The 26,509-nt window shown below is 35.6% G+C and overlaps 1 pseudogene; it reads left to right on the top strand.

Annotated features, from left to right (window-relative positions):
* Positions 1-4,562: 4,562 nt before the first annotated feature.
* Positions 4,563-5,237, top strand: LOC149541913 (immune-associated nucleotide-binding protein 9 pseudogene; annotated as a pseudogene).
* The last annotated feature ends 21,272 nt before the right edge of the window (positions 5,238-26,509 follow it).

Here is a 26,509-nt window from a genome sequence, read left to right as displayed (position 1 = left end):
AAAATGGAGATAAGTCAGATGGAGACAAGGAGGAAAATGTGGTAAGTAACAAATCCGAAGAGGATGCTTTGCTTTTGTCTTTAGAAAGTGTTGATGATTCAAGAGTTTTAGATTGTGGTGCTTTATTTCATGCTACACCTCATAGAGGTTATTTCATTTATTATGTCCAAGGGGATTTTGGGCTTGTTTATTTGGGGGATAATGAACCCTATCATATTGTTGGAAAGGGAAAAATTAAGATTAAGTTGCAAAATGGGAATCATTGGCTACTACATGAGGTAAGACATATTCCAAGGCTAAGTAGAAATTTAATTTCAGCAGGGCAACTCAGTGATGAGGGTTGTGTAGTTACTTTTAATGATAAAAATTGGAAGGTTTCAAAATGTTCCCTTGTAGTAGCAAAAGGTGTGAAAGTAGGTACCTTATATCTTTGTATAGGTCATATTGTTCCTTCTACCTTAATTGTTTTAGAGAAACATGAATGTTCAAGAACAATTTCTACAGTTGAGCAAGGAGAACAAATAGCTACTATATATTCTGATACAGCATTGTGGTAAAACAGACTTGGGCACATGAGTGAGAAAGGTATGAAAGTACTTCATTGAAAGAAAGTTTTACCAAGTGTGAACTGTGTTAATATGGATTTTTGTAAAAGTTGTGTGTATGGAAAACAAAAGAGAGTAAATTTTGCAAAGAGTGGGAAGGAAAATAAAAGGGAGAAATTAGAGCTTGTGCATACTGATGTATGGGGACTAGCTCAGGTATCTTCCCTTGGTGGCTCTCCTTACTATGTTACATTTATTGATGATGCAACTAGAAAAGTATGGGTTAATTTCTTTAGATATAAATTTGATGTATTTCAAACTTTTAAGAAATGGAAATGCTTGGTTGAAAATGAGACTGATAAAAAATTAAAATGTCTTAGATCTGATAATGGTGGTGAGTATTGCAGTCATGAATTTGAAGATTATTGTTCCACTAATGGTATTCATAGACACAAAACTATTCCAAGGACTCCATAGCAAAATGGAGTGGATGAATGCATGACCAGGACTATAATCGAATGTACAAGGAGCATGAGGTTGCATGTTGCGTTGCCCTTACGCATGTGGGAAGAGACTGTCAATACTGCTATATATTTGATTAATAGAGGTCACTCTACTCCTTTGGGCTATGGTATTCCAGAGGAGGCATGGACTGGTAAGAAGATGAGTTATTCTTTTCTGAAAACCTTTGGTTGTGAAGCATTTGCTTACATAGATTCTAAAAATAGAACCAAGCTAGAAGCTAAGTCAAAAAAATGTGTATTTGTTGGATATGGAATTAATGAGTTTGGTTATAGGATTTGGGATTTTGAAAATCATAAAATTGTCAAAAGCAAGGATGTCATATTCAATGAGAAAGTGTTGTACAAAGATATGTTGCAGCAACATGAGAAGAAAGAAGGTGATTATGTAGTGTTGGATGATACCCCAAAAGTTGATGTTCCATCCATTCCTCATGATGTGCAACAACCACAACAACAAATACCACACACACTAGTGAATATTAGACGATGAACAAGGCAAATTAGACCTCCACAAAGATTTTCTCCCTCTTTGTATTCTATTTTACTTACTGATGCTAGTGAACCTGAAAGTTATGATGAAGCTATAGAGGTGGATACTAAGATTCAGTGGGAGTCTACAATGAAAGATGAAATGGACTCTTTGCTAAAGAATAAAACAAGGGATTTGTGCAAGTTACCCGTAGGTAAAAAGGCTTTATAGAATAAGTGAGTTTATAGGTTAAGAGAAGAGGATGGAGGTAAGAAAAGATTTAAAGCTAGGTTAGTTGTAAAAGGATTTGCACAGAAAAAGGGAATCGATTTTGATGAGATATTTTCTCTTGTTATTAAAATGACTTCTATCTGTACTATTTTAAGTCTAGTGGCTACTGAAGATTTTCATTTAGAGATGCTAGATGTTAAAACAGCCTTCCTTCATGGTGATTTGGATGAAGAGATATATATGTCTTAGCCACAAGGATTTGCAGTCAAAGGTAAGGAGAACTTAGTGTGTAAATTGAAGAAAAGTTTACATGGCTTGAAGCAAGCACCTCGGCAATGGTATCTGAAATTTGACAGTTTTATGCATGAGCATGGTTATAGTAGGTGTTCTTCAGATCATTGTGTCTACTTTAAGAGGTTGGATGATGATAGCTACACTATTTTATGTTTATATGTTGATGATATGCTTGTAGCTAGGTCTAACATTGATCACATTAAGGGGCTAAAAAGCCAATTAGCACATGCATTTTCTATGAAGGATTTGGGGGCAGCAAAACAAATCCTCGGTATGAATATTTGTAAAGATAGGAAAAATACAACATTGACGCTATCTTAGGCTGATAATGTTGAGAAGGTGTTGCAACGTTTCTCTATGGAGAATGCTAAAGTTGTTAGCACACCTTTACCTTCATTTAAAATTGACTAAGGAGATGTGTCTCAAGACACAAGAAGAGGAGGATAAAATGTCCAAAGTACCCTATGCTTCAACTGTAGGAAGCTTAATGTATGCTATGGTATGTACTAGGCCAGATAGTGCACATGTAGTGGGAGTTGTTAGCAGGTATATGAGTCATCTAGAAATTGAGCATTGGAATGTAGTCAAATGGATTCTTAGATATTTGAGAGGAACATCCAATAAGTGTTTACACTTTGGGGGCTCTACTACTAATCTACAAGGCTATGTTGACTTAGATTTGGTAAGGGATATTGATACCAAGCGGAGTACTATGGGTTATGTCTTTATTGTTGGTGGGGCAGCTGTGAGCTGGGTTTCTAGGTTACAAAAGGTTAATGCTTTATCCACTATAGAGGTAGAGTATGTAGCTTCTACAGAGGCATCCAAGGAGATGATATAGCTTCAATTCTTCTTGAAAGAATTGGGACATCCTCAAAAGGATAATTATTTTCTTACAGATGGTCAGAGTGCCATTCATCTTGCAAAGAATTCAACTCTACATTCAAAGACCAAACACATACAATTATAGTACCATTTCATTCGGTCAGTTTTGGAGGATGGACAGTTAAAGATGGAGAAGATACATACTGATTTTGGGCACTCAAAATTGTAGCCAAAATTTTGAGCATCATTGAAGAAATTGAGCCCTATAAATACCCATAAATACATATGTACCCAGCTATACCTTTGAGCCCCATGAGGTGTTTAATGTTTCTAACACCCTCCATTCAGTGCATCTAAGTGTTCCATGGAGTTAAACTGGCATTCCGAGCTATTTCGTGAAGTCCCGTTTCAAGCATATTTCAAATATGCATTTTCACCTTTGTCAAATAGTGACAGGAGGCCTTGTTTGCATTTGAATATCTTGCACCCAGAATTGTGTCATGACTCACCACTTTGGGAGTATCTAGTGTCCATAACCGAGAACTTATGTTTTAGATTTTGAGTCATTTCAAATCCGTTTGACTAGGTTTTGAATCCCTCAAAGTTGGTCAATTACTGTTTTCATGCTTTTGCAATTAATTCTGAATTTTGTGAAGCCCTGTTTGACAAGCTATAACTTTGATCCAGTTGACTAAAATGTGAAAATTCTTTTTGTGTTGCATTGTAGATGTCAAAAAATTGTTATGTTTCAAGTTTCAGCTCATGACGAATCCATCTGCACACTTTTCCAAGTCCATTCCATTTGCAAAAAATGTTTTTCTGACATTGATTCTAGTTTACAATTCCAAGTAGCCTACTTTGACTGCTCTCCATTTGTGCCCAGTTATTTTTCATAAGCCCAAATTGCAGATTCATATTTTCCTCATGACAGAGAATCAACGTCCCAGTTTTCATCTTCCCAAGTGTCAGTTTACCCAGTTTTCAAAGCCAAATCTGAACCCTTTTTTTTCTGATGTGTTTTCTTGCAGGTAGTTCTGAGAGGTCAACTTTGACAATGAATATTTTTTGACCTCGAATTTTTCATGAGATGAGATTTGACAGGGTGCAAGTGTGTGGAACATAGATTCAGTGTGCCAGTTTTCAAAACTTGATCAGGTGTTTGGATCAATTTTTAAGGCCAATCAAAGGACCTCCTGGCACCAAATTCATAGTTTGCATGATTGTGGCAAAATGAGTTTTAAAATTTGTCTTCAGTGATCGAACTTGGTTTCAATTAGTATTAGGTGATGAATGGGCTAGTTATAAGATTCAGGTGTTTGAAAATGAATCTTTTTTTTAGCCGGATCTGCTATGGAGCCCAACTGAATTCACTCGATTATTGAAGTGGTGAAATCTGATGTCAATCTAGCGAATACAATTTTAAAGGGTAATGATTTTTTTTCAAAGTATCTCCCGAATCTTCAAATTGAAGAGCATTAAAATTCACATTTATTGAAACCAGTACACCACAACAAAGATGAGGCAGTGTTGAGATCATTCCTTTTCTGAAAACTTGGGTGAATTTGCGAGTGGCCATTGGGTTCATGGTTGTGTACACAAAGCTCTCAAATGTTTTGTCAACCTAGAGACTTTGCTTAAATTTGAAATAATTTGGCATCTTGTAAGGCTGAATTAATGGGACGAAGCAATATGGATGAAGTTGATGATAAGGAACTGACAAAGACTTCAAATGGTGTGACAACTTTGGTTTTAGTAGGGCGCACTAGCAATGGTAAGAGTGCAACTAGTAATTCAATCCTTGGGTGTAAAGCGTTCAAGTCACATTCTAGTTCTTTAGTTGTTACAACCACATGTGATTTGCAGCATGGGGTTCTTCCTGATGGCAGAGTGATAAATGTGGTGGACACACCTGGAGTATTTGATCCATCTGTTCCTCCATATTTTCTTGGGAAAGAAATTTTCAAGTGTATTGATCTTGCAAAAGAGGGAGTGCATGGTGTTCTTTTGGTGCTTTCTGTAAGGAGTCGATTCTGTTCTGAAGAAGTAGCTGCTTTAGAGAGATTGCAAATGTTAGTTGTCTTTACTGGTAGTGATGAATTAGAAGAGAAAGAAGAGACATTAGATGACTACTTGGATGGTTGTCCATCTGAGCTTCAGGCACTTTTAAACTAGTGAAATAAGAGAATGGTTCTTTTCAATAATAAAACTAAGTCAACAACAAAGAAGGCAAAGCAAATGGCTGAATTACTAAAGCATATAGATATTATAATTGCTAAAAATGGAGGTCAGCCTTATTCAAATGAGTTGTTCCATGAAGCCTTAAGAAAGGTAGAGAAGTCGTACCAGTAAAAAAGGAAAGCTTCATGAGTGGGAGATAGCTGCCAATAAAAGGGGAAGAAGACTACATTTCTTGAAGCTTAGTGTACAAAAAGATTTACTCACGTAGCAGTTAAGTGAAGTTGTACTAAGAAAGTAAGCACACAGTTGAAATAGGGCACCCCATGTTTTGAAGAAAGGGGAATGCGTGAGTAAATAGAGGAAGTCGTTGAGCGGTAGGAAAAGCCAAAACAACATAAAGCAGGAAGAGCACCCACGCATAATAGAAAACAACAAGCCATTCACTTTTTTTTTTAAAGGCGATAGAAACAACAATCTGCACACCATGAAAGGAAGGCGTTCCAAAGTGTTTTATGCCATAGGAAAAGGATGGCATAAATGGAGATCTCCATGCTAAAAATAGATGAAGGCAGCCCATGTTTGAAGCTCCACATGCACAAGAATGGCAGATGCCCACAATGGGAAGTGGCAGGGGAGAAAAGGAAGCCCCACGCAATAAGCAAAGTCATCAGTGATAAAAGCCATAATTCCATGCCAAAGAAAGGACATCTCAGGACAGAGTTTGCTGATATGAAATTAGAAAGAGAAGCCCTTGTTTTGCAATGTTTTATGCCGAAGAAGGAAGCCTACATCCAGAACAAAGAGATCATGCCAGCATGTAAGCAGAGCAATGACTCATTTAGGAAGTTTAGAGAGAACCCGTAGCAGATCCAAGAATCGGCAATCGTTGAAAAAGTGTGAGCAGGGGAAGGGGACCATATAGAGGATGCCATCATGATCACCCACATCCACAAGATGAAGGAAAGGGTGCCACAAAATTTTTATGTTTGCAGAAGAAGCGTTAGTGTAGAGATGGCTTATCATGTAAATCCCACATGCATTGTGGTGGGTTTTTCTCAGTTGCTTAAATACAACTATACACAAATAGGAAGTTGTCTTTAAGACAATGCTTTTCAAAGGCAGCGCTGCTTGTGTGAAGGGCCCCCGAGGGTCGAAGTCAACCTCATTTTGACCCATGAGAGTGAAAGTTAAATTGCAAGGCATCTACGAGCTTATGCTTAGCAGGTACGAGCAGAGGTAGATATGTTGAGGCATTTCGATCTTCCGGTGGTCCAAGCTTTGCGCATGGGTGTAAAACAATTTTCCAAGCTCTCTAGTGATACGCAAATTGAAGACCCCATAGGCTCGAGAAGCGAATTTTGAACATCTCTGGTGATACACGTGAGCATAAGGACGTAAAGTAACAGGTTGAGCATGAGAACATAAGGAAAATTTAAAAAGCCTTCATTCTTACGAAAATGCATAAGTCTGAAGACGTTAATGGAGATGAGAAAGGGTCCCGGGACTACGGGATAGGAGGATATTAATAAAATATTAAAGCATTATAGCCCCATGAGAACGTAAGGGAAAAATTGGAAGCTCACGATGCTACGGGAGATGGATGTTGGAATAAAAGGGTTAATTAATTAATTAATATTTCAAAATTGCATAGTCAATAGCAAATTGACACATGGCGATGGCAGATTGGAGGAAGAGTATAAAGGAAAAGTAAAAATGAATTTGAAATCGAATTTAGAAAAGTTATTCAAAAGCATGATGAAAGATTTGAAGTATTAAATTTTTTTATATAGATTTGCAATTTCTAGGGCATTCTTAGTAAAAGGGGCTGAATTCATCATGGAGTGTCAAATTCAGTTGGGGAACATATATTGATGTTTTTTGAAGCTTAAAACAAATTTTGAAAATGTTTTTACTTTTCTTGAGTTCGTTTTTAACCAAATTTTGTCGTTCCAGATCAAGCATCAAAATTAGTTATCTTGTTCAATCAAATATGTCAGATATTTTGTGATGGTGGAGGCTAAATGATGAAGATTTGATTCACCAGTTGAGGGGAGAGATTTGAAGAATGTTTTTAACCTGTTGAGAAGGTTTTCCAAGTGGACAGATGTCATGTTCAGATCAGATCCAGGAATGAACTCTTCTCCTATATCTTCTTTTCTTTTTCTCATTGTAAGGTGGGTTCCAGTCTTTGGAAAAAAACTAGTCACTGCTATGATACCATGTTTTGGATCTAGTTTTGATGTGTCCCATACTATGATACCACATATTTTTCAATAATTTCTCTTGTGTGAACAGCAATAGGAAAGATAATACAGCTAGTTCTAATAAGTTAGGTGTTTTCATGTCTTGATTTCATGCATTTAAATGTATTATTTCAAGGAAATCAATGCAAAGGAGGAAAAATTTCATTAGTTTCATTCTGATTCTCATCTCCTTTATCAATGATCTTCAATGTTTTACAATCTCTGAACAAAGAGTTTAGGTTGTAGTTGCAGTCCCTTAAGGTTGTATGTTGTTTCATTGTTGCCTATAACTCAAGGGGTTATGTAAATGCTTTGAAGAAATCAATAGGGTTGCAAGTTTACTGATGGGGATATCATGTAAGAATGAGGTTCAGATTGAACATGGATGTCTATTTACAAGGTGAATTGATAGATCGTATACCTGAATATATAAATAAGTATCAAGTATATATATGTATGTGATTAATTCATGGAATTGCCCAATAGATAAGGCATTGATCATTTTCAGGATCACTTGTTCATGCTGCTGCATGTTAGGGGTTTTGTTGAGCTCAACATTATTAATCAAATGTTCTCCCCTTTCATGTTGAAGGATCTAAATGCAATGCCCACACTTAGCTTCTAAGATTCATAGATTTGCATTTAGCTATTGTAGATCTGTGTCTTTTCATAAGCCATTAGGAGATAATAAGGGTTATAATCTGCTTGTTAGATTCAGGGATATTTTTTTGCACTAGTACGGTATCAATTGAATTTGAGGTCTACCCACCTAGATTTAGCAAAGCTTGAAGTAGAAGAAGAGTCATGCCTTATAGTTGGCCCGGTGTCTGGAATTCTATGTTGAAAATGGGAGTTACCTACCCCTAGATGTGTCATATTCTCATTGGGATAATTGAAAACCCTCCAGCATTTTCAAACACCAACACCAATGAAAACTCAGTAGATATGTTGACAAAGGTAGTAACAAGGGAGAAGCTAAACTCCTCTTCAGCTTCGGTTGGTCTTCTCGACTGAATATGAATAAAAGAATAGTAGAGTCTAGGGTGGTTTGATCTAGTGGGAGCCCCATGTGGTAGTGGTATTGTTACAAGATCAGTCTCCAAGTGGGAGATTGTTGTTTAGTGTGGAGCTTGATCAGTCCCCAAGTGGGAGATTGTTAGATTGTGGTGACTAATCAGGAAAGTACTGTACATACTTCATAAATTTTTTGAGGTTTGGGACATCAGCCTAAAAATTAAAATTAGGAGCTATTTAATCGAGATTTTGTCGACATGTAATTATTAATTATAACCCTAAAGCGGTTAAAATACTTGTATAAAAGGGCTTAGGGTTAAGGATTATTTCATAAGGTGTGATGCGAAATTGGTTCTTGCGGCGATATTGAGCTGTAAGGGATTACGGATTGTAATTAGGTTGTAATCACTGGATTATAAAAATATTGGACTTGTTGTTTAGTGGACGTAACCCAGGGATTGGGTGAACCACATTAGATCTTGGTGCCTTGTGTTCTTTTTTGTGTGATTTATTATTTTCTATTATTGGTTTTATTTGCATCTAATTGTTATTTATGTCGATGGTTTAATCTTAACAAATATTTTTGAACTTAAAAGAATAATGAAGGAGATAAACTAGAAGTGAACAAGGAGGCAAATGTGGTAAGTAACAAATTCAAAGAGGATCCTTTGCTTCTTTTTTTAGAAATGGTTGATGATTCTTGGGTTTTAGATTATGGGGATTCATTTTATGTTACACCCCATAGAGGTGATTTTATTGATTATGTCCAAGTGGATTTTGGGTTTGTTTATTTGGGGGATAATGAATCCTATCAGATTGTTGGAAAGGAAAAAATTAATATTAAAGTGTAGAATGGGAATCATTGGCTACTACATGAGGTAAAACATGATCCAAGGCTGAGTAAGAATTTGATTTCAATAGGGCAACTATGTTATAAGGGTTGTGTAGTTACATTTAATGATAAAAATTGGAAGGTTTCAAAAGGTTGTCTTGTGGTAGAAAAAGGTATGAAAGTAGACACCTTATATTTTTGTATAGGTCATATTGTTACTTCTACTTCAATTGTTTCAGAGAAAAATGAAAGTTCAAGAATAGTTATTGTAGTTCAGCAAGGAAAACAAATAATTGTTGTAGATTCTGATATAGTGCTATGGCACAAAAGACTTGGGCACATGAGTGAGAAATGTATGAATTTTTTTCATTCAAAGTAAGTTTTACTAGGTTTGAAATGTGTTAATATGGATTTGAATGAAAGTTGTGTGCATGGAAAATAGAAGAGAGTAAGTTTTGTGAAGAGTGGGAACAAAAAAGAAAAATAGAACTTGTGCATACATATGTATGGGGACTAGCTTAGGTATCTTCCCTTGGTGGATCTCATTATTATACTACATTTACTGGTGATGCAACTAGAAACATATGGGTTTATTTTCTTAGATATAAATGTGATGTATTTCAAACTTTTAAGAAATGGAAATGCTCGATTGAAAATGAGACTGGTAAGAGAGTAAAATGTCTCAGATATGATAATAGTGGTGACTATTGAATTTATGGATTTGAAGATTATTGCTCCATTAATGGTATTTGTAGACAGAAAAATGTTCCAAGGACTCCACAGAAAAATGGAGTGGTTAAACTCATGAGCAAGACAATAATGTAGTATGAGGTTGCATGTTGGGCTGCCCATAAACATGTGAGTAGAGGTTGTCAATACTATTGTATATTTGATTAATAAAGGTCCCTCTACTCCTTTTGGTTGTGGTATTCTAGAGAAAGCATGGAATGGTAAGAAGGTAAGTTATTCTTTTCTCAAAACCCTCAGTTGTGAAGCATTAGCACACATAGATTATGAAAATAGAACCAAACTGAAAGCTAAGTCAAAGAAATGTGTATTTATTAGATATGACATTGATGAATTTGGTTATAGGGTTGGAGATTTTGAAAATCATAAAATTGTAAGAAGTAGGGATGTTATATTCAATGAAAAAGCATTGTAGAAAGATCTATTGCAGCATCATGAGAAGAAAGAAAATGATTATGTAGTTTTGGATGATTTTCAAAAAGAAGATGTTTTAGTAGTCCCTTATGCTCTACAACAATTGTAATAACAAATATCACACACCCTAGTCAATGTTAGACAGTCAACAAGGCTAAGTAGACCTTTAGAAAGATTTTTTCCCTCTTTGTATTCTATTTTATGAACTGATGTTAGTGAACCTAAATGTTATAATGAAGTTGTGCATATGGATGCTAAGATTCAATGGGAGTCTGCAATGATAGAAGAAATGGATGTTTTGCTAAAAAAATCATACTTGGGATTTATGCAAGTTGTCTATAGTTAAAAGAGCTTTATAGAATAAATGAGTTTATTAGTTGAAAGAAGAGGATGGAGGTAAGAAAATATTTAAATTCAAGTTAGTTGTAAAAAGATTTTCATAGAAAAAAGACATTAATTTTGATGAAATATTTTATCCTGTTGTTAAAATGACTTCTATTCATAATGTTTTAAGTATTGTAGCTACTTAAGATTTTCATTTGGAGTAGCTTGATGTTAAAACAAATTTTCTTCATGGTTATTTGGATGAAGAGATATATGGCACAATTACAGGGATTTGAGGTCAAAGGTAAGTAGAATTTAGTATGCAGATTAAAGAAAAGTTTATATGGATTGAAGCAAGCACCTTGGTAATGGTATCTCAAATTTGATAGTTTTATGCATGAGCATGGTTATAGTCAGTGTCATTTTGACTATTGTGTTTATTTTAAGAGGTTAGATGATGACAACAACATTATTGTATGTTTATATGTTTATATGTTTGTAGTTGGGTCTAACAGGGATCACATCAAGGGATTAAAACAACAGTTAGCACAATCATTTGCTATCATGGATTTGGGGACAGAAAAACAAATCCTTGACATGAAAATTTGTAGAGATAGGAAGAGCCAAAAATTGACACTATCTCAGGTTGATTATATTAAGGTGTTTCAATGTTTCTCCATGGAAAATGTCAAAGCTGTCAGCACACCTTTACCTAGCCATTTGAAGTTGAATAAGGAGATGTGTCCCAAGACATAGGAAATGGACAAAATGTCCAAGGTACCTTATGCTTCAACTATAGGAAGCTTGATGTATGCTACAATATGTACTAGGCCAGATATTCCACATATAATGGGAGTTGTTAGCAGGTATATGAGTCATCTAGGGATTGAGCATTGGAGTGTAGTTAAATGGATTCTCAAGTATTTGAGAGGAACATTCAGTCCTTGTTTGCATTTTGGGCGCTCTACTACTAATTTACAAGGTTACGTTGACTTAGATTTGGCAGGGGATATTGATACCAGATAGAGTACTACAAGTTATGTATTTATTATTGGTGGGACAACATTGAGTTGGTTTCAGTAGCAAAAGGTTAATGCTTTATCCACTACAGAGGAAAACTATGTTGTTGCTACAGAGGTAGCCAAGGAGATGATATGGCTTTAATTCTTCATGAAAGAATTGGGACACCCACATAGGGATAATTATTTGTTTTTAAATACCTAGAGTTGCATTCATCTTGTGAAGAATTCTGCTCTACATTCAAAAAAAAAAAACACATACAATTATGGTACCATTTCATTCAGTCAATTTTGGATGATGGACAGTTAAAGCTAGAGAAGATACATACAAATGATAATTCAGCATATATGTTTACCAAAGTAGTAACAAGGAAGAAGCTAAACTCCTTTTCAACTTTCATTGGTCTTCTAGACTAAACAGAATAATAAAATATTAGAGTCCAAGGTAGTTTGATATTCCAGTGCGAGCGACAATTTTAGCGGTGTTATGATCGATCTCCAAGTGGGAGATTATTGTTGTGGAGTTTGATTAATCTCCGAGTAGGAGATTGTTGTGATGTGTAGCCTAATCAGGCTCGGAGGTTTATTGGAAATGGTTTCCCCCCAAATTATTTCTATGGGGGTTTGAGGGCAGCGGCCCAAGTGCACTCCTTGTCACAGTAGAAGGTGGGGTCGAGGGGCAACGCCTCCATGGGGGTTTTCTAGGGCAATGTCATTGAAGCCAAAAATGATTCACTATTGTAAAAGGCACTAACTACAATTTTTCTATTGGATGACTTATTCTAGTTCTAATTTTGTAAGTGGTCAAAGCTTGTATAAAATGGCTTACGATTAGCAATTTAATAATGTAAAATGATGTTGTTGCTTCTTGTGGCAGTATTGAGCTATAAGGGATTGCGGATTGTAATCACTGAATAATCATATTCGACTTGTTGTTGGTGTGTGTAGCCTAAGGATTGGGTGAAAAACATTAAATCCTTGTGTCTTATGTTCTCTTCTATGCGATTTATTATTTTCTAATATTAGTTATTGTTAGTACCAATATGGACCCAATTTTAAAACTTCAAGTGCAAAATTTTTGAACCACTTCAAAGTGAAGTTCAAAGTAGTTCAAAGTGGTTTGGTGGTTCAGTAGTTCAACATGCAGATTTAGAATCAAGGCTCAAGCTCAAAATTGTCAACTCCAATGATTCAGAGCAGAGGCAAGACATCATTCAATCCAGGTTCAGATGACCTCACCGGAGGCTTCACAGGTTCAAAATTCAATTTGGGTGTTTGGTGATATCAATGAATTCATATGCTCAGAATTTGATGGCTACAAATCGATGAGTTGAATTCAGAAGTTCAGTCTCAAAATTCAAATTTATTCATGGTCAGCTCAACATATTAATACTCCAAATAAGGGGGAACATGCTATTAGAATTATGTTTACTTGTATATCAATTGAAATCATAAAAGTGGGATAATTTGATTAGACACAATCTTGGTGTGATAACATCCCGATACATGAAATGCAAAGAAGCTTAATCTAGATTTTCCCATGAAGTAGTTAGATTGTAAATGTGAAGCTAATCGGGCACATTAAGTGGATATGGTTAACATAAAGAATATATATTTCACTCATGTATGTTGCAGATGCTATTGTTCCATCAAGAGTAGTTTTGAGCCATATTTACATACGTGCATGAAGATCCCAAGTGGCCAGCAATAACTAGATGAAGGAGGAAAATCCATGAAGATTAAAGAAGTTTGGGTTTCCAAATCAATGAAAACGAATTTAAGGATAAATGCATCGAGAATATCCCAAAAGTCCCCCAAAGTTGAAGGCATGGACAAATGCACAATCTTGGCATCGAGCTTCTTAAGATATGGTGCGGGTGTGGACAGTTAGCAGTAAGACATGAAAATGGTATGCAAATTATTCCTCACATGCAGTTGACAGTCCTTAGATATAGCACCAGATGTGAAGAAGACCTTCGAGTCAAAGGTAACCGGGTACAGATAAAAGGATGTTGATTCAATAAGCTTTGGACTTGAAGCATGATCTATATGTTTGTATAAAAAGGAGACTGATTGCAAATTGTCTCATACAATGCTGATATTGCATTTAAATCTTATAAGTTTGGAGCTCATGCTCGGTTCAAATTTCATATATGTATGCATCGATATGAATCTAAGAATTGGTCTTTAATGTACAGAAGTGAATGGTTTAGATAATGTGATATAGGCGGGCATATCATATATCACCGGCAATTCATATATGATTGCGACCTAAGCAGCAGATTTTGATAGGATTTTGACTTGGCAGGTGCTTTGTGCAGAATTTATATCATTTCCTATATCGAGTTCACAAGATAAATGAATATGGTGGTTTTATTATGAATGTCGTCGGTCAAATGGGGGAAATTCTGGTTAAATTTCCAAAACTATTAACATATAGTCTCTATGAGAAAACTCGACTGGTGGTGAAGTTCCTTATATAAGTAGCCGGAGTTCTTGAAGCAGGCAAAATAGGAAGTGATGCAGATTGGAAACGAACAAGAAAGAATAAGATATGACACAAATCAATCCACAAAAGGTAATTAGATCAGATGCTAGTGATGGTTCTTGCTACGCTTATGGAGGCAATAGAAAGCTTCTTTGCTATGATATATGCACCATTGTATACACTTCAAGGGTTTGACTCCATCTCTGAAACCCGTGCCCTGTAGAAATTGAATTTGTCCTTGGTATGTCAATCCCCTCCATGAACTCAACAAACATCAGATTTTCAAATGAAGATCTGTGGCTTACAACATGATGTGAGTTTACAATCTTCAAGCACAGAACGACAAATGGGCAGAAGAAAACACTGGCATGCTTCTCGCTCCTTTAATCTACACATATGATGAATACGAAAGGCAGTGATATTGGAGGTGACTGGTAGTTAACTTGGCGTTGGTCTGGTGTAGAAAGAAGAAAATCCAAAACCTGAGAAGAAACCCGACGCATCAGATACACTCGGCAACACTTGTGTAAATAAAAGGGTGAAAGAATAGAGCCCGATATGTAAAGATTTCATTGGGAAATATAAACTACTTGATCAAATACCCCAGCATGCTCTATGTCAACATAGATAACAGAGAAAGACTCGAGTTTAGCTACACATAGAATATGAAGTAAAGGGAAATGATCATTCAATGACATTTGTTGATTAACTTGACATATCTGTCCAAATCTTATATGGCCAAACTGAAATATTGAAATATTGATTAAAAAAGTTTTGAAAGCCATTTGGCACAAGAGGACATCATAAAGCTGAAAGGTCTCAACGGGATAATTTTCAAAAGTTATAGATAACAATGAACTTTCCATAACCTTTATTTCAAAAAGATCAGCCAATGGAAAAAAAGTAGAAATTTCCTGAGAATATAAAAAGACCATTATAGTCTAGTGATTAATGGGGGAAGCCTTTAATAAAAATTATAAACAATGGTATTTGATTATTATCGAAAGGATAGTCATTATGTTGCCAGGAACTGAAGATAATATGAGATGGAAAATTATAAAGTTTTCAAGATTCAGTTAGAAAACTGAAAAGCCACAAGAAAGAACAAATTAAATAAGCCAGCAGCAGAGTAAACATGGGTTCCATCTTTTCTCTCCAGTATTGTAGACTTGGTGCAACAGCAAAGAAGGAAACTTTTCTAGATTATTTCCAGCATAAGCCCATTTTCTTGTGAAGGTCATGAGAAGTAGAGCTAGGGTTTCTCTTTCTTTCTTTCTAAACTATGTGTGTTAGAAATAAGAGAGTTGTGTTTTGTTTGAAATGCAGAAAAAAAAATTTGATTTCATTAATGGTGATTGTAATAGCAAATGTATCTTTATGCTTTTAGAGGAGGGAGATGTGAAAGTTAATTGTATGTTAAAACTTAGAGTTTGAGCAAACTACTTTCCACTAATCGTGGTCTTTGTGTCACTTTAGTTTTCTTTGAAATATGTTATTACATCTCCATAGCTTTGTTTATGCACTTTCTCAAAAAATAGATAATGTGTTTCTTAACTCTGTCCTTTGTAACTTGTCAAGGTGGATGGGCTTTGTATCATTTACCATTTCTTTTCTTGTAGTTGTTTAGGTTTACGCATTTATGCTATATTTACAGATAGATGTTTGATGTCCTTTCGTGCTTTCTGGTTAAAAGCATTCATAATTAATTTATTGTGTATCTTTCACGGGGAGCTGTACCCGATAAAATTCAGACGAAGGTTATCAATCGAATGATAACCTGTCCAACTGTTGGTGTCAATTTGTCCTTTTACTTGGGCATTTAAGTTCAGGTTTGCACACATTTTCTCAGAGGACAATCTGTTCACTAACAGATTTTTGGCAACTCTGCTAGGGAGCGAAGCAAAGATTTAAGTGCCTAACATTTGCCTCCTCAGTTTTATGATTATCTCCACGTGCGGGAGATTTGGCGACTCTATATGAAGACCATGCCAGATATGGAAGTCATGAGAAAACAAATGCCAAACCCTTCTCTCCTAGAGCTTTGTCAAATTGAAGATAAAGTGTTACGTGATTTTGTGGACAGATTTAGAGAGAGTATTTCCAAGGGTATCTAGGAAAACATAAGTTTTGAAGATGATGCAAGATCTTGGCTACTATGGAAAGGCCTCTGCAAAAGATTTCATAAGTTGAAAGATTTGTAGAATCTTGAAGAGAAGGTGGCCTAGTTGAAGGAGCATTTGAAAGAAGATGATGATGAACCTCTCGTTATCTCAGTTTCACCTATGTATCTCAATCTTCTTGTCATGAATGACCAAGAGGTACGGACAGAGTTACTCCAGCCTCATGCTGATTCAATTTCAATAGATGAAAATATATGTGCCAACAATGGAGAAAGGGTAAGCAATAATGATGAAATCTTATCTCAAGATTTTTCTTCATCCCATATAGAAAGTTTTTCAGTAGAGAAACATGGTGATCATTCTTTGCTTGAAGATTATGTTGGAACATTGTCAAGTGAAGCTTTTCCTGTAAATGAATCTTTAAATGTCATGAGGAAGTGTGAAAGCATTGGTTCTTCGAATGCGAATGCTGAAAAAGATCTTATTCTTGAATCTTTCCATTCTGAAGATATTGCAGCAATAGATCTTAATGCTGATTTTAATGGAGGTACATCTAAATCTTTTTCTCCACATCTTAAAAGTTTCAGTTTTGGAAATATTGATAATCATCTCACTTCAGAAGTTCCTATTGGTGAGAAAGTAGACAACTTGCCTTCGGATTTTCAATCTTTCACCTTTGATATTGATAACCTTGCTTTGAAAAGTCTTCTTGATGAAAGGATTCAAAATGACATGCAGCCTGAAAATGAACTTCCTATTTTTATGAAGAAGGAAGATGATTCCTTGTGCTTGCAAACTAGTGATTAGCCCATGCAAAAATTTGTTCAATTCGATGATGAAACATGTAACTATGTCAAGGTGAAAGTGCATGAAGAAAAGTTTCTTTCTCATTATGAAGATACTGAAACTAGTAATCAATTTGTAAACTACCTAGCTGAAGCATCACTTGATCAATAAGAAGAAATCATTAGCAAATTTTTGTTATATCTTCTGCTAGAAGATCTCTCTCAAACCAGCCCTTTTACTAGTGATTCAATTCTTTATGGAGGTGAGGCAAAGATGCCTTTGGACAATGACACCTTTGCTGAATTTCTTGTTGAGACAAAGAAATATGAAGCTGACTTTCAATCTAGCAGTGACTCAGCTGATGTGTTGGAGAATGTGATTCTCAATGAAGAAGAGGAAATCATAAACACATTCTTGTTATTACTCAAGCTAGATCATTTCTTCAATAATGTCTTAGGTATTTGTTCAAATCAAACCTAGAATGAAGCATTTATTGATAATTTTTCTTTTCATCCATTTACGCATAATTTTGCTAATTTGGATTGTGGGAAAAATGTTGAAACGTATGATGACATCTTGGAAAGAGAAAAGAATTCGTGGTATGTTTGATGACAATTGGTTCCTTGAAAGAGGTGAAGAAGACATATATTCGAGGGCTGATCCTATGTTGAAGGAGGCATCATTATGGCTGCAAGTTAAACATGACCATGTGCAGGAATTGAATCTTCATGACAATATTTCTAGGTATTGCGCGTCGCATTTGGGTGAGGTTTCTACATTTTATATTTTTCAGCTTGAAGTGGAATCAAAACTTGTCAATGAGAAGGATCAATCCTTAAGTGAAGGAGAATACTATGATGAGTTGTGGCTTTTCGGAAAAGAGAGTTGGATCAGCATATGCATGTGTCTTTTTAGTTTGAGGTTTGGTATTGAAAGAGTTGTCAACAAGCAATGTTTTAGAGTTGTTCCATTGAGGTACGTTTTGCTGATTTGGAAGGGCTCCTACTTCTCCCAATCGGTAAATGGATTTGCATAACTTCTTCTTTTTTTTGGTTCTCATGGTAGTTTCTCTTCATACGTTTGTATATACTTTGTAAATATATTATTGGTGTACGTAGTGTAGTTGGAGTAATGTGCAAGCTTCGTGCTTGCCGATAGTGTAGATGTTTGTTTTGTTGGTTGGTTTTGCCCTACTCCCCTCCACCCTCTCTGCAAGCAGCTCCCAGTTTTCCTGCTGACTCTATTGGCCCAATTGTTAAGGCACTCATCTTTGGCCAGAGCTTGCTAGAGTTCTCTATTTTTTGCATCAAAAACAATCCCACAGTTAGAGCCCCTGTTAGTACCAATATGGACCCAGTTTTAAAACTTCAAGTGAAGAGTTTTTGAACCACTTCGAACTGAAGTTCAAAGTAGTTCAAAGTGGTTCGGGGTTTAGTAGTTCAACATGCAGATTTAGAATCAAGGCTCAAGCTCAAAATTGTCAACTCCAATGATTCAAAGCAGAGGCAGGAGATCATTCAATCCAAGTTCAGATGACCTCACCAGAGGCTTCACAGGTTCAGAATTCAATTCAGGTGTTCGGTGATATCAGTGAATTCATATTTTTGATGGCTACAAATCAATGAGTTGAATTCAAAAGTTCAGTCTTAGAATTCAGATTTATTCACGGTCAGCTCAACATATTAATACGCCAAATAAGGGGGAACATGCTATTAGAATTATATTTACTTGTATATCAATTGAAATCATAAAAGCGGGATAATTTGATTAGACACAATCTTGGTGTGATAACATCCCGATACATGAAATGCAGAGAAGCTTAATCTGGATTTTCCCATGAAGTAGTCAGATTGTAAATGTGAAGGTAATCGGGCACATTAAGTGGGTACGGTTAACATAAAGAATATATATTTCACTCAATGTATGTTGCAGATGCTATTGTTCCATCAAGAGTAGTTTTGACCCATATTTACATATGCACATGAAGATCCCAAGTGGCCAGCAATAATTGGATTAAGGAGGAAAATCCATGAAGATTAAAGAAGTTTGGGTTTCGAAAACAGTGAAAACGAATTTAAGGATAAATGCATCGAGAATATCCCAAACGTCCGCCAAAGTTGAAGGCATGGACAAATGCACAATCTTAGCATTGAGCTTCTTAAGATACGGTGCGTGTGTGGACAGTTGGCAGTAAGACATGAAAATGGCATGCAAGTTATTCCTCACAGGCAGTTGGCAATCATTAGATATAGCGCTGGACATGAAGAAGACCTTCGAGTCAAAGGTAATCGGGTACAGATAAAAGAATGTTGATTCAATAAGTTTTGGACTTAAAGCATTATCTATATGTTTGTATAAAAAGGAGACTGATTGCAAATTGTCTCATATAAGCCGATATTGCATTTAAAACTTATAATTTTGGAGCTCATGCTCAGTCCAAATCCTTCATATATGTATGCATCGATATGAATCTAAGCATTGGTCTTTAATGTATAGAAGTGAATGGTTTAGATAATGTGATATAGGCGGGCATATCATATATCACCGGCAATTCATATATGACTGCGACCTGAGCAGTGGATTTTGATAGGATTTTGACTTGGCGGGTGCTTTGTGCAGAATTTATATCATTTCCTATATCGAGTTCACAAGATAAATGAATATGGTGGTTTTATTATGAATGGCGTCAATCAAATGGGGGGAAACTATTAACATACAGTCTCTATGAGAAAACTCGACCGGTGGTGAAGTTCCTTATATAAGTAGCCAGAGTTCTTGAAACAAACAAAATAGGAAGTGATGCAGATTGGAAAGGAACAAGAAAGAATAAGATATGACACAAATCAGTCCACAAAAGGTAATTAGATCAGATGCTAGTGATGGTTCTTGCTACGCTTATGGAGGTGATAGAAAGCTTCTCTAATATGATATATGCACTATTGTATACACTTTAAGGGTTTGACTCCATCTCTGAAACCCGTGCCCTGTAGAAATTGAAGCTGTCCTCAGTATGTCGATCCCCTCCATGAACTCAACAAACATCAGATTTTCAAATGAAGATCCATGGCTTACAACATGATGTGAGTTTACAATCTTCAAGCACAGAACGACAAATGGGCAGAAGAAAACACTGGCATGCTTCTCGCTCCTTTAATCTACACATATGATGAATAACTTGGCGATGGTCTGGTGTAGAAAGAAGAAAATCCAAAACCTGAGAAGAAACCCGACGCATCAGATACACTCGGCAACACTTGTGTAAATAAAAGGATGAAAGAATAGAGGTGAATCTCACCATGCCCAATATGTAAAGATTTCGCTGGGAAATATAAACTACTTGTTCAAATACCTGAGCATGCTCTGTGTCAACATAGATAACAGAGAAAGACTCGAGTTTAGCTACACATAGAATATGAAGTAAAGGGAAAACATGAAATGATCATTTAATGACATTTGTTAATTAACTTGACATATCTGTCCAAATCTTATATGGCCAAACCGAAATATTGAAATATTGATTTAAAAAGTTTCGAAAGCCATTTGGCACAAGAGGACATCATAAAGCTGAAAGGTCTCAACGGGATAATTTTCAAAAGTTATAGATAATAATGAACTTTCCATCACCTTTATTTCATAAAGATAAGCCAATGGCGAAAAAGTAGAAATTTCCTGGGAATATAAAAAGACCATTATAGTCCGCTGATTAATGGGAGAAGACTTTAATAAAAATTATAAACAATGGTATTTGATTATTATCAAAAGGATAGTCATTATGTTGCCAAGAACTGAAGGTAATATGAGATGGAAAATCATAAAGTTTTCAAGATTCAATTAGGAAATTGAAAAGCCATGGGAAAGAATAGATTAAATAAGCCAGCAACAGAGTAAACAGGGGTTCCATCTTTTCTCTCCAGTACTGCAGACTTGGTGCTACAGCAAAGAGGGAAACTTTTTCAGATTATTTCCAGCATTAGCCCATTTTCTTGTGAAAGTCATGAGGAGCGGAACCAGGGTTTCTCTTTCTTTCTTTCTGAACTGTGTGTGTTAGAAATAAGAGAGTTGTGTTTTGTTTGAAATGCAGAGAAAAACTTTTGATTTCATTAATGGTGATTGTAATAGCAAATACATCTTTATGGTTTTAGAGGAGGGAGATTTGAAAGTTAATTGTATGTCAAAACTTAGAGTTTGAGCAATCTTCTTTCCACTAATCGTGGTCTGTGTGTCCCTTTAGTTTTCTTTGAAATATGTTATTACATCTCCATAGCTTTGTTTTTGTACTTTCTCAAAAAATGGATAATGTGTTTCTTAACTCCGTCATTTGTAACTTGTGAGGGTGGATGGGCTTTGTATCATTTACCATTTCTTTTCTTGTAGCTGTTTAGGTTTACACATCTACGTTGTATTTACAGATAGATGTTTGATGTCATTTCGTGTTTTCTAGTTAAAAGCATCCATAATTAATTCATCGTATATCTTTCATGGGGAGCTGTACTCGATAAAATTCAAGAGAAAGGTTATCAATCCAATGATAACCTGTCCAACTGTTGGTGCCGATTTGTCCTTTCACTTGGGCATTTACGGTTAGGTTTGCACACATTTTCTCAGAGGACAATCTGTTCACTAACAGTTATATTTACATGTGATTGTTATTTATGTATGCGATTCATCCTAACACTCATAAGCACATATATAAGACAACTAATATGATAAAGTACATCCAGATAACATTACCCATTACACATTGCAAGGTATGTAATAATAAATACAAGTACATCAAAATACTATAGAACATCCTATAAGATCTCAATTACAAGATACAGAATACACATAAAACTTTTGAATAGGAAGTCTCAAAGATAAAAATATGAATGATGAAGGTACAATTGCATCAATGAACATCCAACATATGTGAATCTGAGGGGGACCCAAATGGTAAGAAGTCATTACCCTCTGACTACATAATCACCTAATTAGGTTCTCACTCTCGCTATGTAGGAGAGATAATATATTATCCACATACAAATATCAAATCATAAAATCAATCCTAGGCAAAGAATCATGATAGCCAAATCTACCTCAAGGGTACACAAACTGCTGAAAAAGTAAGATAACCAAAATTGAAAAGCCTACCAACCAAACCAATATCACATACCAAATATAAATCAAGTCATAAACCAAAGACATGCAACATTGAAAGAATATTAATTTCTAAATCAAGTGCCAAATGTCAAAAGCACAAGAACCAATAGGTAACAATTGTCACCAATGAGAGTAATTCAAGAATCAATAATTCCAACAATAAATACATTGTCAAAAGTAACATCCACAACAAGTATGCCATCAGAAGCAAATATAAAAACCACGAAGGAGACTCGTGTTATATATTAGGGTGTCAGTACATGGTCAAACTACTTGAGTTATCTTGGACTGATCTCTCACTAGACCATGGACCCTCAAATGTTGAGTTGTTCTGGACTGGTCACTCTAGACCTCAGACCCTCAATGTGACACGCAAAACCAAAATACCCTCTCATGAAAACGAAGGAACTAGTCATACCTCTCACTAGGTATCATGGCATTCCCATCATGAGCCTATACAAGCACTCAACACACAGGTGAAACGTCTCTATTTACCTTTTTAACATGTATCCAAATATTTTAATTATTATGTTATCACTTATTACACAACTTACAATGAGTTATACTAGCATCCACTTTAGGCCTCGACCCCCATTGCAAGTCATGAGTCCCAAAGAATGCACCTAGACTATCTTCCCAAAACCCAGAAACCACAATTATGTCTCATATCACAAAAACACTGACAATCAAATTCGGCTCCATAACTGTAAACTCAAAATGCATTGGTTGTCAAGACTCAATCACCATAAATGCTCATCAAAATAAATCTCATAAACATAAATCTCAATCTGAATCATAAAATACATGACATTTAGACAAATAATCATAAATGAAATATCAAAAGCCTGAGGTGCACATGCTAGTTTGGCCAACTATACAAGTCACATAAAACCACTTGCCTATTTAAAATAGCAAAATCTAAGCCAACGTCAACCTCACTCTAAGGTCTGCACACAATTTCTCACTTAACAAAACCCTATTTAATAGTCGATAAATTCTTGATGAGAGTGAACATCAAATTATCTAGGAAAGTAATCGGTGCTACGTGAGCAAAACACCTATATATAGGAAGAGCTTGAATAACCATCTTTAGCGGTAGTAGATAACCATCAGCAAGTCCAATGTATAACATTCTACCACAACTTATCAAGAAAGATTTGACAAGAGAATCTAGGACATCTACCAACCATAAGAGAGATGCTCAAATAAATTAAGGGAAGAGAGCCAATTTGAAATTGCATAATATCAATAATATGCCTCTGAATGGCTTGAGGGGTACTGGAGAAGAAAATAGATCATTTATGTTCATTGCCTTTTTGGGTCAAAAGGGGTCATATTTCAACATATTATAATCATTTATATGGGTCAAAAAGGGTGGACCCCTTTTGACATATTATAATCATTTATATGGGTCAAAAGGGGTTGACCCCTTTTGACATATTTCATTAAAACATGTCTCTAGTGGTCCTATGACCCCTAGAGTCATATTATAATCGTTTATATGGGTAGAAAGGGATAGGATAACCTATTACCCCTTTCAACATATGTCATGACAACATATGTCTCTAGGGGTCTTAAGACCCCTAGGGACATTATAATCATTTATATGGGTCGAAATGAGTTATAGGATAACCTTATGACCCCCTTCGACACATTTCATGAAAACATGTCTCTAGGGGTCCTATGACCTCTAGGGACATATTATAATTGTTTTAATGAGTCAAAAGGGGTCATAGTTCTTTAGACACATTTCATTATAACATGTCTCTAGGACACCTGGGGACATTATAATCGTTTATATGGGTCAAAAGTAGTAATAGGATAACCTATGACCCCTTTCTACACATTTCAATACAACATGTCTCTAGAGGTCCCAAGACCGCTAGGGACATATTATAATCATTTGAAATGGTTGAAAGGAGTCATAAGATAACCTGTGACCCCTATCAACACGTTTCATTACAACATGTCTTTAGGGCTCCTAAGACCCTTTGGGACATATTATAATCATTTATATGGGTCGAAAAGGGTCATAAGAGAACCTATGACTCCTTTCGACATATTTCATTACAACATGTCTCTAGGGATTGCAAGACCCCTAGGGACATATTATAATTGTTTATATGGGTAAAAAAGGATCATTGGATAACCTATGACCCCTTTTGACGCATTTCATTACAACATATGTCTCTAGGAGTCCTAAGACCCCTAGGGACATATTATAATCATTTGTATGAGTTAAAAATGGTCATAAAATAATCTATGACCCCTTTCGACACATTTCATTAAAACATGTCTCTAGGAGTCCTAGACCCCCTAGAAACATATAATTATCATTTATATGGGTCGAAAGAAGTCATAAGATAACCTATGACCCTTTTTGATACATTTCATGACAACACATGTCTCTCGGGGTCCTACGACCCATAAGGACATATTATAATCATTTCTTGGTAGACATCTTTGATTTATATAGGTTATTCTATAACCCCTTTTAACCCATATAATATAGATCATGAATGGCTTGAGGGGTACTGGAGAAGAAAATAGGTAAACATCCAAGGCTTTCATTAGAAAAACAGCTTCCCAAATACAAGCCAATCCTATAAGAAGTGTGTCATCCACCAACTAGAAATGTCAAACTTGTGGCAAGGCATTGCTCCATTGCCACGCATGAATCAAGTCCATGTCATAATTCGTAGTTTTATAGCGCAGTCTCTATGTAACAAGATAACCCTTGCCAAACCCACCTATATAGATCTTAGATACGTAATGTTCACTTGTATTAAGGATGATGACAACTTGGGTGTATTTTGTTTATAATCTTGAGAGAACCTTGATTTGATGTGCAAGCTTTCTTAGAGATGAATATGGCTCAGATGGGAACTTTTCTAAAGTTATTTTACTTATGTGACTTTTATACATTTCAACTGTAATCTATAAATTGGGTGTAATATGTGCTTGAACGATTGTGCTAATACCATGTGATGCGGGCAAGATAGTTTGGGTCGTTTATAATAACAATTATAGTTGTGGATCCAAAAACAAGCAGGAATACAAGCTTCAAAATTGTAGCAAGTTAGATGAAATGCTATGACCCATGTTACACCCTGAACGATTGTGTTTATACCATGTGATCCGGGCAAGATAGTTTGGGTTGTTTATAATAACAGATCCAGAAACATGGAGGAATACAAGCTTCAAAATTGCAGCAAGTTGTATGAAATGCTATGACCCATGTTACACCCCGATTCAGTAAAAGTGATTTGGTGTGCACTGGACTTGCATGTAAGAGACTAGTTATCATTCTCTTTAATGTTGCAGTTTTGGTAAATATACTTTCAGCTACATAGGAGAAACAGCTAAAATTGGCACTTTTTGTTTGTAGTGAATAGAAGCTGAAATTTTAAATGGAGGTGTTGAATGAATGGATAAATGAATGATTTTAATGACATTGTCGATACTGATCAGTCAAAGGAACCACAGATTCACAGCATTAAGCTATCTCTATACTTCAAAATGATTATAACACTGAAATTCTATTTTCATGAACAATGTCAGTTTGTATGGATTAACTATTTTCCCAAAGAAATAAATAATCATTTAAGAGCATGAAACAAATCATTTCCACTACAAATAATTACTGGCAGGTTTGCTCCTAGGGAACAAACATACCCCTCACTATCTCTTCTAACTAATGATTGTATCTCTGTCACTCGAGAGAGAATATAGAGAATCAGTAACTTCCATTGCTCGGACATTGGTATGCTAATGAACAATCCACATATTTGGGTTGGCAGGGGGGCTAAGACGCTGTCCTAATGAAATGACTGCTCAGGTACACTGCATTATGAGTTGAGGCCCATAAATTTGTAATCTCAAAAATTTCATTCTGAGTGGAATGATAAGAGTAATAATGGAATAAGAGAGGAAACCTGTAATTTAATTAAATCTGTATTATTGTGCTCAGAAGGAAAAGGAGATTTGTGATGTAAAACAACTTTAAGATAGTCTGCTAAAGCAAGTTAGTTGTCTTGTGAGTTGAATATACTTAAAAAAGACAAATTTAAATCGCTGAGTTACTACTGGAAAATAGAAAGAAACTGAACATAAATATCAGAAAAAGTCCCTAAATCCCTGTAAAACTAAATATAAAAATTGTCATACAGAAGTAGGATTGCATTACAAACAAGTTAAGATAGTCTGCTAAAGCAAGTTAGTTGTCTTGTGAGTTGAATGTACTTAGAGAGGACAAATTTAAATTGCTGGGTTACAACTGGAGAATAGAAAGAAACTGAACATAAATATCAGAAAAAG

This window comes from Cupressus sempervirens, chromosome 8 (assembly GCF_028749045.1).
Source record: "Cupressus sempervirens isolate cs-2001-9-10 chromosome 8, ASM2874904v1, whole genome shotgun sequence".
Lineage (NCBI taxonomy): Eukaryota > Viridiplantae > Streptophyta > Pinopsida > Cupressales > Cupressaceae > Cupressus > Cupressus sempervirens.
Note: the sequence above shows the minus strand (reverse complement) of the source record. Positions and strands in the feature narration are given on the sequence as shown.